A 14,096-nucleotide genomic window follows, 5' to 3' on the forward strand; every position below is an offset into this window, starting at 1 on the left:
GTGTGATCAGAAGACTCTGGAAGACTTAGTTGCTGACTAAGTGGAGAACCATTGTAATCCGTGCGATTGGTGGATTAAATCCTCAGTTGAGGTAAATCATCTCTGCGGGGGTGGACTGGAGTAGTTTAGTTAACAACGAACCAGGATAAAAATATCTGTGCAATTTATTTTTATCTGTCAAGTTTTAAAGCTACACTTATTCAAACCCCCCCCCTTTCTAAGTGTTTTTCTATCCTTCAAGAGCTTCCCTATGAGCTTCAGAACTCAATAGCAGGGAAAGAACAGAAATTCTAGACGGAGTATGTAGTAATTGGTCTACAATGTTGTATTCACTCCTCTGGATTAACTTCAAGATCTCATCATTTTCTTTCGCTTGAACAGCATTGGTCGGATGATTGTCTTGCCTATGTGGTACTTCCTCCGAAGGTTTCTCCACATTTTCTGTTGTTCTGTTGAAGACTCGTCCACTTCTGGTGACTCGACTAACATCAGCAATGTTGACAACAGACGGTAATGGTATTTCCTTACCATTTTCAATGAATGTAGCGTTGTACTTGTATGGTATAGCCTTGCTGGACTCATACGGTACAGGACTTGGTAAGTAGATGACTAGTGGTGCAACTGCTGTCTTCCTGCTATCATACTTAACTTGCATAGGTTCATCTTGATTAATTTGAGGAGATACGGTAAAGACTTCATCATCTTCTCTGTTGGCAAGAACAGTAATGGTATTGTCATCCATCAGCTTTTGAATGTCGTTGCGAACACGCAAACATCCTCGTGAATTTCTTCGACAAATTTCGCATCTACTGTAAGCGTGGAAATCTGTTCCAAAGTAGGCAAGTCCATTTAAAGTTTTGTGGAACCTGACTACCGATCCTTCAAGGTCTTCAACTTTGTAGATTTTGTATTCTCCTGGACATCCTTGAACCATGTTGATGTCATGTTCAGTTCTGACTCGGATATGTTGAATCCATCCTAAGTCCATCTGTTCTTGTAATGCAGCTTGAACTACGACACATCCTTGATTATTCTTTGGACAAATTTCACATGTGAAGTAGTTGTGAGGTGGTACATGACCGTACCCAGCTTGTCTAGCGTGCATCTTGACAAGATTTTCCCCTATCTGACGAATGTCGTATATTTGAATGACATTGGGGTGTTGATCTACCAGATTTACTGAAGCTTCTTTGTGCTGCGGCAAAGGATTTGCTTGGACGTTTGGATTAGTATCTTTGAAGAATAGCATTCCGCTCTTCACTAATCGTTGGACGTCAATCTTGAAAGAGAAACAGTTCTCAATATTGTGACCTGGTGCCCCCTAATGATAGGGACAAGATTGGTCAGCCTTATACCATGGTGAGGAACTGTTTGTAGGATTTGGAGGACTCCTTGTCTGAATGAGTCCTTTTGCCAGTAATGTTGGAAACAATTCTGCATACGGCATTGGTACGGGGTCAAAGGCAGGATACCTTGGAGCCCGATTGTTGTAATTTGGAGGTCGAACCTGCTGCTGAGGTTGTTGCGACCTTTGTTGAATTTGTTGTTGCGAGACCTGAGGTTGATAAGCTGGCGCTGAGTTAACAACCGGAGTTATTGTTGCAACTTGAGGTTGGAATTTCTACTTGATTTTGTGCAAGACATTGCTGACATCTTGATCCTTTTTCTTCTGGAAAGAACTTCCATACTTCCTTGGACCAACAGAAGATTCTGGTTCTTTGTTCAAGCGTCCTTCTCGAACTGCTTCTTCTAAACGCACACCCATGTTTACCATCTCGGTAAAGTCACTTGGTGCACTTGCAACCATTCGTCCGTAGTAAAATGGACTTAAAGTTTTGAGATAGATTTTTGTCATTTCTTTCTCTTCAAGTGGTGAACAAATTTGAGCAGCAACTTCACGCCATCTCTGAGCGTATTCCTTGAAGCTTTCTCTATCCTTTTGAGTCATGGCCCGGAGTTGATCTCTGTCGGGAGCCATATCCAGATTGTACTTATACTGTTTGACGAAGGCCTCTCCGAGGTCTCGAAAAGTACGAATCTCTGAACTGTCCAAGTTCATGTACCATTTGAGTGCAGCACCAGTTAGGCTGTCTTGAAAATAATGAATGAGCAATTGTTGATTATCAGTCTGAGTTGACATTCTTCGAGCGTACATCACAAGATGACTTTGTGGGCATGAATTCCCTTTGTACTTCTCGAAATCTGGTACTTTGAATTTGTGAGGAATCTTAACATTTGGAACCAGACAGAGGTCTGCAACATTCTTTCCAAATAGATCTTGTCCTCGGAGAGTCTTGAGTTCCTTCTGCATTTGCAGAAACTGTTCTTGGAACTCGTCCAATCTTTCATACACGCCAGCGTCCTCACTGGGAGCGTGATGATATACTTGTCCGCCTTGCGGGGGAAAAGTATGCATAATCGGTCGTGGAGAAGCCATGACAGCAGATCTTGGAATCTCAGCATTCTGTTGTGCGAAACCCATTGCCGTTGCTCTTGGAACTTCAATTTCCAGAGGTTTGTAACCCTCCGGTGGACGCATATCCATGGTGACTTTTGGAGCTTCAGAAGCTGGAGGTATGTACCCTTCTGGAGTAAAGTTATACGGCATGCCCCAAGGTCGATCAGGCGGCATGGTATACTGAGGAATAGGAGTAGAAACAATCTCGGAAACCACAGTCCTTTGTGGTTCTTCTGGCGTTGGTCGATTCTGCGCAACTACCAGGGCTTCTACCATACTATTGAGTCTTTCAACAGTACCTTTGAGAGTATTAATCTCTTCTCTGAGTTCTTCATTCTCTTGCTCAAAGTCTTCCATTCTTTTCTTGCGACTTGAACGAGTGTTGTATGGATGAGACAGCTTGAAAGTCTTGGTTCACCTCCTTCTCCTCCTCTCTTTCTGGAGAAAGGAAAGTGACTATTAGATCCACGACAATTCTCGTGTCAGTGCGTACAACTAAAGCGATGCATGATATGCAATTAAGTTATTATTTTTCAAGGAAACACCATAATTACGTTATGAAACATCAAACTTTTATTAATTAAGCGATAACGCCGTTTTTACACACTTTGAAAAAGGAAATATAGAGAAACTGAGAGAAAGGACTCTAAAACTTTGATGAAGAGCCGACTTCACGTTCTAACATCTTCTTCTGTTTCTTGAGCTGAGCGTTCTCTGACGTGAGCTGATCGATGATCCAGGAAGCAGGAGGGATATGATGAGAAAGTGATGATTGTGTCACTTGTCGATCGAGTACTTCAAGTAACTCATCCTTCCTTCTTAGGATGTTTTGAATTTCAACGTTTTCCGTGTTGACAATTCGATACTTGTTCCTCCAAGCATTCCTTTCTTGGCATACCTTGTTTAATGCTGCTTGCAGTTTTTCAACATCGGTGGAGAAAAGGTAAATTGGTTCCCTTAGGGGAATAGGTTCTTGATGTTGATATGGCATCCTGAGCTTGAATGCTCTGACGCGTACCCATTGAAGGTAAGGATCCAGGGAGATGCAAAGATGTTTTCCTAACAATCTTCTCCCTTTGCTGTGAACAAGACGCCAGGCTTGGACAATTTCCTTCTTCAGCATGTTGCCATGATCGTCAATGTTCTTGAAGAACAGACCCTCCAATTGGATGTTACTTGGAATGTTTTTCATAGGATAGCCGTATTGACGACGGGCTAAAGCTGGATTGTAACTAATTCCTCCCTTAGTTCCAATAAGGGGTACGTTGGGGAAACTTCCACAACTGAAGATGATCTTGGTTTCGTCGTTGTCAGGACTACACCAATCAATGTCTGTATGAGTGAGAGACATGATTTTCTGTGACCAGTAAAGGCCATCCCTCATATTCCAGAAAGTGCTAGACTTCGGTAGGTGTGAAACGAACCATTCGTATAACAACGGTACGCAGCATGTGATTAATCCTCCTCGCTGCAGGTTTCTTGAATGCACAGAGTGATAAGCATCCGCAAGCAAGGTTGGAACTGGATTTCCAATTAAGAAGATCTTAATTGCATTGATGTCGACGAAATCGTTAATGTTAGGGAACAAAAACAATCCGTAGATAAGCAAAGCCAAGATTTCCTCAAAAGCGCTCATATCTTGGATGCTGACGAAGTTCCTAGCTTGATCAAACAGGAATTTGGAGGGCAATCCTTGAATTCCTCCTCTACTCACCATATGAGTTCTGATGTCGACTACGTTCAAAGGAGTAGTTACAGCAATGATAATGTCGTCGGGATTCTTTTCCAAACCGGAGTACGGATCTTGCGCGTACACGGGTATTCCAATCAGACGAGAGTACTCCTCTAACGTAGGCATGAGCTGGTAATCTGGAAAGGTGAAGCAGTGATACGTTGGATCGTAAAACTGTACCAAGGTGGGAAGGATCCCATCCACCATGTTGGTATTGAGCAAAGGCAGAAGTTTTCCATACTTCTCCTTGAAAGCCTGGGGGTTGACCACCAGTTTTCCGAGCTTTCCCAGTTCCTCGACCTGGGGAATCTTGAAGGTGTATTTCCTAGCTCTCTTTCTTCCGTAATCCATGGTATAGATCCTTAAGTCCTTTCTCCGTTTCTCTCTTTCTATGAAGTTCAAAACGTTCGTTATTTAGTTTCCTTGAAAAACGAATCGAAAAAGACTCTTTTTGTTTTTAGTTGTTTATTAATGAATGATGCATGAATGCATGAATGCACACACAAGAGTTTTAATAAAACATGGCGTTGAAGGGTATAGTGGTCATGAAGTCCAAACGCAATCCCCGCCCCAATGGTAAACTAAGGTTAAGGATTTTTGTACCTGTAGAACGGGTTCTAGGGGTATCAGAGTTTTTGCTCAACCTTAAAGATACGTTGATTGGTATCTATAAGAGAGTTTTCTCTGAGTGTAGTATCTGCGTGACAATTACTTCCGTAATCACCGCTCTACGTCCTAAAAAAAAGGCTTTAAGTGGGGTTATGTGTTTCTAGGTTCTCCTGGTACAAATCAGTCTCGGAATGCAGTGGCGCAGTTAATCACAACCAGCCAGGCAAATCCCAAGAGTAGATTTGGAAACCAAGATTAGAGGGCCTTCACCGGGAAGACATCCTCCATCCTATCTTATGTTGCACTCAAATCCGGGTATAGGATTTCTCACCACAAGGGGGAATCAAGCCCTTTCCCGATACAGAATAAACAAAGTAAACAAATATATATGCAACAAACACATGATATGACACAGAGGTTAGGCAGGACCTCTCTTGTTTGAGGGGGAATTTGGCATCCCTAATTCCTCATTGGGGCTGGACCAGCAACAGGTCAACAATTGGTTTGGATGAAAAACCAAGGTTTTTAACACTTATATCCCCAGCAGAGTCGCCATTTTTCTGTGGTGTCGTTTTCTTTACCTCCCCGTTTCACTTGGGAGGACGGCACGCTAAACCCTTCACGCGAAATTTGGAAGGAGAATGCGCCCGTGGTGGGATGAATTTTATTTCAGTTCTTCCTACGATATCACACGAACTTTCTTATTTGTCCTACGAGTAGGAAAGGGAAAAAAAGATCTCAACTAAACCCTAGGAGTTTGCTAAGTGTGGGGATTTCACCTAGACTAGAAATTCTGGAGTCCGGGGGGTCGGTTATACATAGGGAAGTGTTTAAACACCCTACATATCTGTAGTACTCTACAGGAACCTTCTCTGTGTCATTTGTGATTGTGTTTGCTGCTAATGATTGGGAAAGTTTCTCCTTTGTGTTAGGAGAAGGAATTGATTTGATTTGAAAAGACAGACAGACAGACTGACTATTTTTGGTATTTTATTAGCTCGCTGAGATTCCTTGTGAACCTCATGCCTACATATCCCTAGTGGAAGTCAGAGCTTAATGTAGTTCGGGGAACTAACTATGGAAATTACTTGTTTTTGGTGCTTTGCTTGAAGCTCAAGGTTGAAGCTTGGAATTAAATCTCTGTTTACAGTAAAGAGACATGAAATCATCTTTACAGAGAGGTATTTGTACTATTCTACCACAAACATTTAAAGGAGTGACAGAATAACTGGATTCATTTCATTCAAGAGGGGAGTCTACTTGGTTGATCAAGTATGACAGCCATCGTGCCTCTAAAATGAAAGAAAGATGCTCATCCAAATTAGGGAAAGTGTACAAGTCTGGGGATGTGCCAGAGCATGTCTTTCAGAGTCCTAAATGGGAGACTTTGATTGAAATTGAAATTGAAATGTTTGTTTGTTTGAATGTGGTAGAGTAGTAAAAATATCTCTCTATAGAGATAAGCTATGTCTATCTACTGTATAAAAGATTTGACTTTAGCTGGCTTGTATGAGGCCCAAGCTTGAGGCTTTTTGATTGATTAATTAATATTATTGACTCTGGGAGATGACTCCACTGGGAATTAATTACAGGGTATTTTTGTGTTCTGTACAAAGCCCAGAATTGAGGCTGACTCTACTTATGGAGACTCTATTTGTGTGCCTTGTACAAAGCCCAAGGTTGTGGTTGATTGCTGAGGATAATTGAATGAATGACTCTATTTTATGTGCCTTGTACAAAGCCCAAGGTTGTGGCTAACTCTAGCTAGGGAAAACATTATTTTCTGCCTTGTACAAAGCCCAAGGTTGTGGCAGACTCTTAAATAAATGAATTGAGTATGGATGACTCTAAGGGGAAAAGATCCTAGGTGTTAGGAATCTTTGACACATGAAAGTATGGTTTATCTGCCTTGTACAAAGCCCAAGGTTGTGGCTACTGAATGATGAAGGACTCACTGGGGAGACTCTATTATCTGCCTTGTACAATGCCCAAGGTTGAGGCTGACTCTTAACAGGGGAGTTTTATTGTTTGGGTGCCTTGTATGAAGCCCAAGGTTGAGGCTAACTGTTTTTGTTGGTTTTGACTCTACTGAGGAGATTTTATTTATTGAAAGACTGTTTTTCTTTGGAAGCTAACCCTTTCCAGGGATTTTGACTCAGCTGGTGAATTTGTCTGTTAAAAGACTGACTTTATCATGTTTTTTGGAGGCTGACCCTTTCCAGGGGTTTTGACTCTTTTGGGGAAATTATCTCCTAAGAGAAATGAATCTTTATTTTTTTGACATTTTTTATTAATTGACTTTGGAGGCTAACCCTTTCCAGGGGTTTATATTAAAAATGAAAGAATGTGTGGAAGCTAACCCTTTCCAGGGATTTATGGAGGTTGATTTTAATTGACTTTGGAGGCTAACCCTTTCCAGGGGTTTTGTTGAAAATGAATGGCAGAAAGATTATCTAATGGAGACCTCTTGTTTAAAGCCCAAGATGAAGGCTGACTCAATGCTGAGGATGACCCAAAGCATGGATCCTAGACTCTGCTAAGGAAGATTGATGAAGATAAGGGTGACAGAGACTGTCCATGTCTCTCATTCCAAAAGGTGTACTCAATGCAAAATTGAGACAAACTTAGCTTGTTTAAAGTCTGGTTTAAATTGGAAGAAACTCACCAGGGTAGGCTAAAAGGTGGCTAAAGACCTGTTCCTATGTTTATAAGAAAACTGATGGGTCCTTGTATACAAGCTCAAGAGGAAGCTGGAAATGCTTTTAAGAAGCCTGTGGGTCCTTGTACAAAGCCCAAGAGGAGGCTAATCGAGGGTCCTTGTTATAGCACAAGAGAAAGCTATGTGGTTTTGAACTTATTTTGGCTCTAAGAAAATGGGTAAGAGGTTTCACCGGGAATAATTCCTCTTTGGGTGGATGTGTCCTATTTATTTGGATTCTAAGGTTTTTGCCAAGATGTTTCACCGGGAATAATTCATCTTGGGGGTTTGAACTACAGATCTCTAATTAGGAAAGAGCCTTCACCGGGAAGACATTCTCAATCCTAGGCCATATTCCTATAATATATATATATAGTTTAACTGTCCTAAGGTTTATACTCAAACGTAGTTCTAAACTAATATATGCACAGTTTATATTTGACAGTAATTTAAATAAAGACTGTAAATTGAAAGCTTGTAAAGCCTAACCTGGATGGAGTGGAGGCCATTGAAGAAGTATGTACAGAGCCTCAACAGTAATTTTTGTTGTTTTGTTGATGATAGTTGAATATATGATAAACAGTTAATGGTTTTTGAAAACAGAAGAAGTGAAGATGGACAAAGGTCACATAGGTATCTGAAGAGTTTCACCGGGAATAATGCCCTTCAAATACCAGAAGAATGTTTTGAAAACAGAAAGAAGATTTTGAAAATACAGTTTTGAAAACAAGCTAAGAAGAGAAGGTTTTTGGGACTTACACTCTATTAGAGGCCCAGTACTTTACAGTACTGGTGTAAAAGCAATTGAAAATGATTTTTGAATGATACAAGGTTTTGTTGTTTGAAAACCCTAATCATTTGATTTATTCGGAGATTGAAAACAGTTTTGAGAATTGACAAAAGTCAACTTAATTAAAGTAAAAATAAAGATTTTTTACTTAATTAAGACCTAAACAATTAGGGTTTTATCATAAACTTTATTTACAAAATGATTTAGGTTAAAACAAAGTGAAAATATGTATTAAAGTATTTAAGAAAACACCTAAAACATACTATTTTAAACCTAATAAAAATACATGAAATAAATAATATTTTTATGATTTTTTTGATTATTCACAAAATAGATATGTTAAATAAAAAGTGTGTGAAAAATGAAGTGAAAATGATTTAATTTGATAAGTGAATTAATTATGTGAAGTTGTGAAGAAAATGAAAAGGAAAAGTGATAAAAAAAATATTTTGGCCTCACCATGGTTTGAACCCACGCCCTTGAAGCCAACAATCAAAACACACACCAACCAGCCAACGCGCGCATGGTGTTATAGAGGGCATTTCATTGCAATATGTGTGTTGTCTAGTGCATAGAGTGGAAAAAAGAGAATAAAATCAAAAGGTCTGAGGCGAGGGGGATTCGAACCCCAGACCTTGGGCATGAGGAGACTAAGAGCGCATGTGTGGCCACTAGGGCAAGTTATTCATTCGTTAAGGAAACGCCTATCATTAAAAATAAAACAAACTTCGCTCAGAGATTTGAAAAATGGCGCCACCCTCCATCTTCGTCTTCAACCTCAAGCTCCATCAATTCAAATTTCTGAACTCTCTCAACTCTCAACCATTTGCAATGATGTAAACATGAAACTTGCTCTAAATTCACTCACGATTCTAAATATGTAACTAACATGAATTAATATTAACTACATCTAACTAATTTACCAGAAATCGTGAAGAACCCTAAAATTTCAAAATCAAATTAAATGACTATACTGAAAGATAAATGGATGATGATAGAGGGTTTTCAATCCTCTGATGATGCTGAACAAGATAGAATCGAGCTATTTCACAAAGAGTACTTAAATTAGAGAAGTGAGGTTCAGAAACTTACCTCTGAAAATGGAGGTCGTGAGGATGATAGAGACCACCTGGGCTTGAATGAATGATCTCAATAGCTTCCCTGAGACTCAATGATGCTAACTGGATGCTTATTGGAGCTTGAATCCTCTTGAATTGCTCTATGGACCTCCCTCGATTTCAGCTTCAAGTGAACATGGAGGTTGTTGAATTTGGAGTTACAGATGAGCTGCAGCCATCTGGTTAGCTTCACTATGACCTGAGGAGTGTGCCTGGATGATTGGCTTGGCTTGAAACCTCCTGAATTGTTCTGTGGTCCTCCAACTGCAAGTGCTCCAAATGAGAGGTGGAGATGATGATTCTCCACGCCCAGCAGTGTTCCAGAGGTTTGGATCACCTCCAAATGCCTCCCTCAATGTGTTTGAATACTTATTTTCAAAGAGAGAGCTTTGGTTTGAAGAATCCGAGTCTTCTTGCTAAAGGACCTTTGAAAAAACTAAGTATGAAGAAAGAAAAGAGAAAGCAAGAATTCTGTTGCTTTGGTGTGTTTTCTGAATGAGAATGAGTCCTCTATTTATAGGCAAATGGATGCAGATCAATTGGCTGTGGTGAGCTTGCTTAGTGTAGTGAGTTTGGTTTCTTAGCCATGAAGAAATTCAAAGAATCTCCAAAATGCAATGATGCATTTTCGGGCTAGCTTCCCCTATCCATTGATCTTGCAGGATCTTAGGGAACATTTCTGATATGTAGCAAGTTTCTATTGGCTTAGGAGAAGATTCCAATTGGTGAATCATTGCTTATCATAAATTCTCAAAAGTAATGATTACATAATCACATGTTCTTGCTTTTGGGAATCTTCTTCAATCTTCATGCCATGTTGAAATTGAATGCATGGTATTGTTTCAGACATGTTATGGGTCGTGTAGCATCCATTCATGAAGCAAAATGCACAAAATTGCAAAGTTCCAATTTGCACATGACCTATAATTTTACTTCATGAGGCCAACTTTGAACAAGCATAACTCCTAGCTCAAATTGAATTTGGAGAAGGTTGAACACAATTTGGAAAGCCCTAAACATCTACTTCAAATCATTAGTTTATGTCTTCTTCAGAATCATTTGGGAAATTTGTGAAAAATGAGCCTAAAGTTGGATGAAAACTAGGTTAAAACACTTAGAAAAATTTCTAAGTGTTTATGACCTAAACTTCAAAATTTCCAAAACTTCATAAATGGTTGATCTTTTGAAAAAAGTTCCCTTGTAAGATGTTGTTTTATTTTGCAAGATCTACAACTTTCATGTTGGAAGTTTTTTGAGTTGTGTAGGTGAAATTTTGAGTTCTCACCATGCCTTCAAAAACCCTAATTCCCGACTTTTTGTTCCTTGATGAATTTCTTTGAATTTCTTTGGTCCAATGACTTTGACATCCATATATTGATGATATTGATCTTTGAAAATCATTATTTGACCAAAAACCTTAAAAGTCAATGATGATCCTTCACAGTTGACTTTTCCCTAACAAAGTGAATTTTTGGGCTTTTGTGTAGAAACAAGATCTTCTCCTCAAATGAATGATGTAAATGGATTATATTGAGGTAGTAGAGATTCTTGAATCATGTCTTGAGTTTTGGATTCATGCCCTGATTAAAAGTCCACTATCTTGGTGAATTAGGTCAAAACCCTAATTTGTCGACCATGTGAAAATAATGACTGTAGACTTTGAATTGAAGTGTGATGTCCGGTGGATCTTGTAATATGAGATATTTGAAGATGATTGATGTCTTTGAATGATCCCCTGAGGTTTTTTAGGGCTTCCCAAATGTGATCCCTGATTTCAGTCCTTGATAGGCTCAAAACCCTAGGCTGTTGATCTGAGTAATCCTGTGCTTAGATGACTGGGTGTCTTAATCAATCATAGGTGTAATAATGAGGCTTTTGAGTTTTATGATTGTATTAGAGACTAATCCCTCTATTGATTGATCCTTTGCCTGAGTTTTCTTGTCTTTGAACACCCTCGATTGAATGTCAGGCTGCTCTGGGTACTTGCTTTGACTTGATGAAAATCCTGAAGATATGTCATCTCAGGGGGGTCAAAAATTAGGGTATGACACCTATCCTATCTCCTCTAGTGGAAGGAAGACCTTTGATAATGTACTTAACCGTCTTAGAAGATTCCATGGATTGTGTCCTTGGACAGCAAGACGAGACAAAAAGAAAAGAGCATGCCATCTACTACCTAAGCAAGAAATTCACTGACTGTGAATCCCGCTACTCCATGCTCGAGAAAACCTGTTGTGCTTTGGCCTGGGCTGCCAAGCGTCTCCGCAAGTACATGATTCGACAGACCACTTGTTTGATCTCCCATATGGATCTAATCAAGTACATCTTTGAGAAGCCTGCCTTAACTGGGAGAATTGCCCATTGGCAGATGTTGTTATCAGAATATGACATTGAGTATCACGCACAGAAAGCCGTGAAAGGAAGCATTCTAGCTGAGCACCTGGCTCACCACCCACTCAATGGTCACGAATCAACCAGTTTTGACTTTCCAGGCGAGGACGTCATGTACCTCAAGATGAAAGATTACGACGAGCCACTACCAGACGAAGGACCTGAGATAGGATCCCATTGGGGCATGATCTTTGACGGAGCTGTCAATGCTTATGGACGAGGAATTGGGGCAATCATTGTTACCCCTCGAGGTACCCATATTCCACTTACCGCCAGATTAACTTTCAAATGCACAAACAATGAGGCCGAATATGAAGCTTGCATCATGGGTCTCGAAGAAGCCGTGGATTTAAGAATCAAACACTTAGATGTATACGGAGATTCTGCTTTGGTCATCAATCAAATCAAAGGAGAATGGGAAACACGCCAACCAGGGCTAATCCCTTACAAAGACTACGCGAGAAGATTGTTACCATTCTTCGACAGGGTAGATTTTCATCACATTCCTCGTGAAGAAAATAACTTGGCTGATGCATTAGCCACACTCTCTTCCATGATTAGGATAAATCATTGGAATGACATTCCTCGGATCCATGTCATGCGCCTGGATAGGCCCGCTCATGTTTTCACAGTAGAAGCGATCATCGACGACAAACCGTGGTATCACGACATCAAAAACTTTCTTCAAAGGCAAGAGTACCCTCTTGGGGCATCAAAAGAAAGATAGAAAAACTTTGAGAAAGTTAGCTGGCAGATTCTTCCTGAATGAAGATGTTCTGTACAAGAGAAATTTCGACATGGTTCTGCTTAGATGCGTTGTCAAGAATGAAACAGAAATACTCATGAGAGAAATACATGAAGGTTCCTTTGGTACTCACACTAACGGACACACCATGACAAGGAAAATGCTGAGAGCAAGATATTATTGGCTGACGATGGAGTCAGATTGCTACCAGTATGCAAAGAGGTGTCACAAATGCCAGATCTACGCTGATAGAATTCACGTGCCACCATCTCTTCTCAACATACTCTCTTCCCCTTGGCCTTTCTCCATGTAGGGAATTGACATGATTGAAATGATCGAGCCAAAAGCGTCCAACGGACATCGCTTCATCCTGGTAGCCATAGATTATTTCACCAAGTGGGTTCAAGCAGCTTCATATACAAACGTTACAAGACAAGTTGTCGTCAGGTTTATCAAGAATCACATCATCTGTCGCTACGGCATTCCTAGCAAGATAATCACTGACAATGGGTCAAATTTGAACAACAAAGTGATGAAGGAGCTTTGTGAAGAATTCAAGATTGAACATCACAACTCATCTCCCTACAGGCCAAAGATGAATGGAGCTGTAGAAGCAGCAAACAAAAACATCAAGAAAATCATTCAGAAAATGGTCATCACTTACAAAGATTGGCATGAAATGCTCCCGTTTGCTCTTCATGGTTACCGTACATCTGTACGTACTTCGACTGGAGCAACTCCTTTCTCCCTTGTATATGGCATGAAGGCAGTCCTACCCATAGAGGTTGAGATTCCATCAATGAGAGTCTTGATGGAGGCAAAATTAATAGAAGCCGAGTGGTGTCAAAGCAGATTCGATGAATTGAACTTAATCGAAGAAAAGCGCATGACAGCTTTATGCCACGGACAGCTATATCAACAAAGAATGAAGAAAGCTTTTGACAAAAAGGTTCAACCTCGCACAATCAAAGAAGGCGAACTTGTACTAAAAAAGATTCAATCTTTTCTCACAGATTCGAGAGGGAAATGGACTCCCAATTATGACGGCCCATACGTGGTCAAGAGAGCTTTCTCAGGAGGAGCCCTAATACTCACGACTATGGATGGAGAAGAATTCACCCGTCCTGTGAACGTCGACGCAGTCAAGAAATACTTCGCCTAAATAACTAATTAAAAGAACAACTCGCTAAGTTGAAAACTCGCAAAGAGCGGCTTAGGCAAAAAAGAGCGTCTCGGTGAATCGAAAACCTGAAAGGGCGATTCAGGCAAAAGTTAGAGACATAAAAAATATATAATCAATCCCGGTAAACTTAAAACCCGAAAGGGGTAGTTTACGCAAAAGTTAGGGATATATGGCAAATAACTGTGTTCAGGACACACTTGATCATTCGAAAATCCATAGCGGAGTATTCATCATCGGTAGGTCATCTTCTACGAAGCACGAATACAGCGCAACTCATAGTGGAAGGGAAAGATAACGGTCATCACGTTTCATCATAGCCCTTTTCCCGAAAATTACCAATTTCCAACTTTGTAAATACTCCATGGGATCAAG

The sequence above is a fragment of the Vicia villosa genome, linkage group LG3 (genome assembly GCF_029867415.1).
Source record: "Vicia villosa cultivar HV-30 ecotype Madison, WI linkage group LG3, Vvil1.0, whole genome shotgun sequence".
Classification (NCBI taxonomy): domain Eukaryota; kingdom Viridiplantae; phylum Streptophyta; class Magnoliopsida; order Fabales; family Fabaceae; genus Vicia; species Vicia villosa.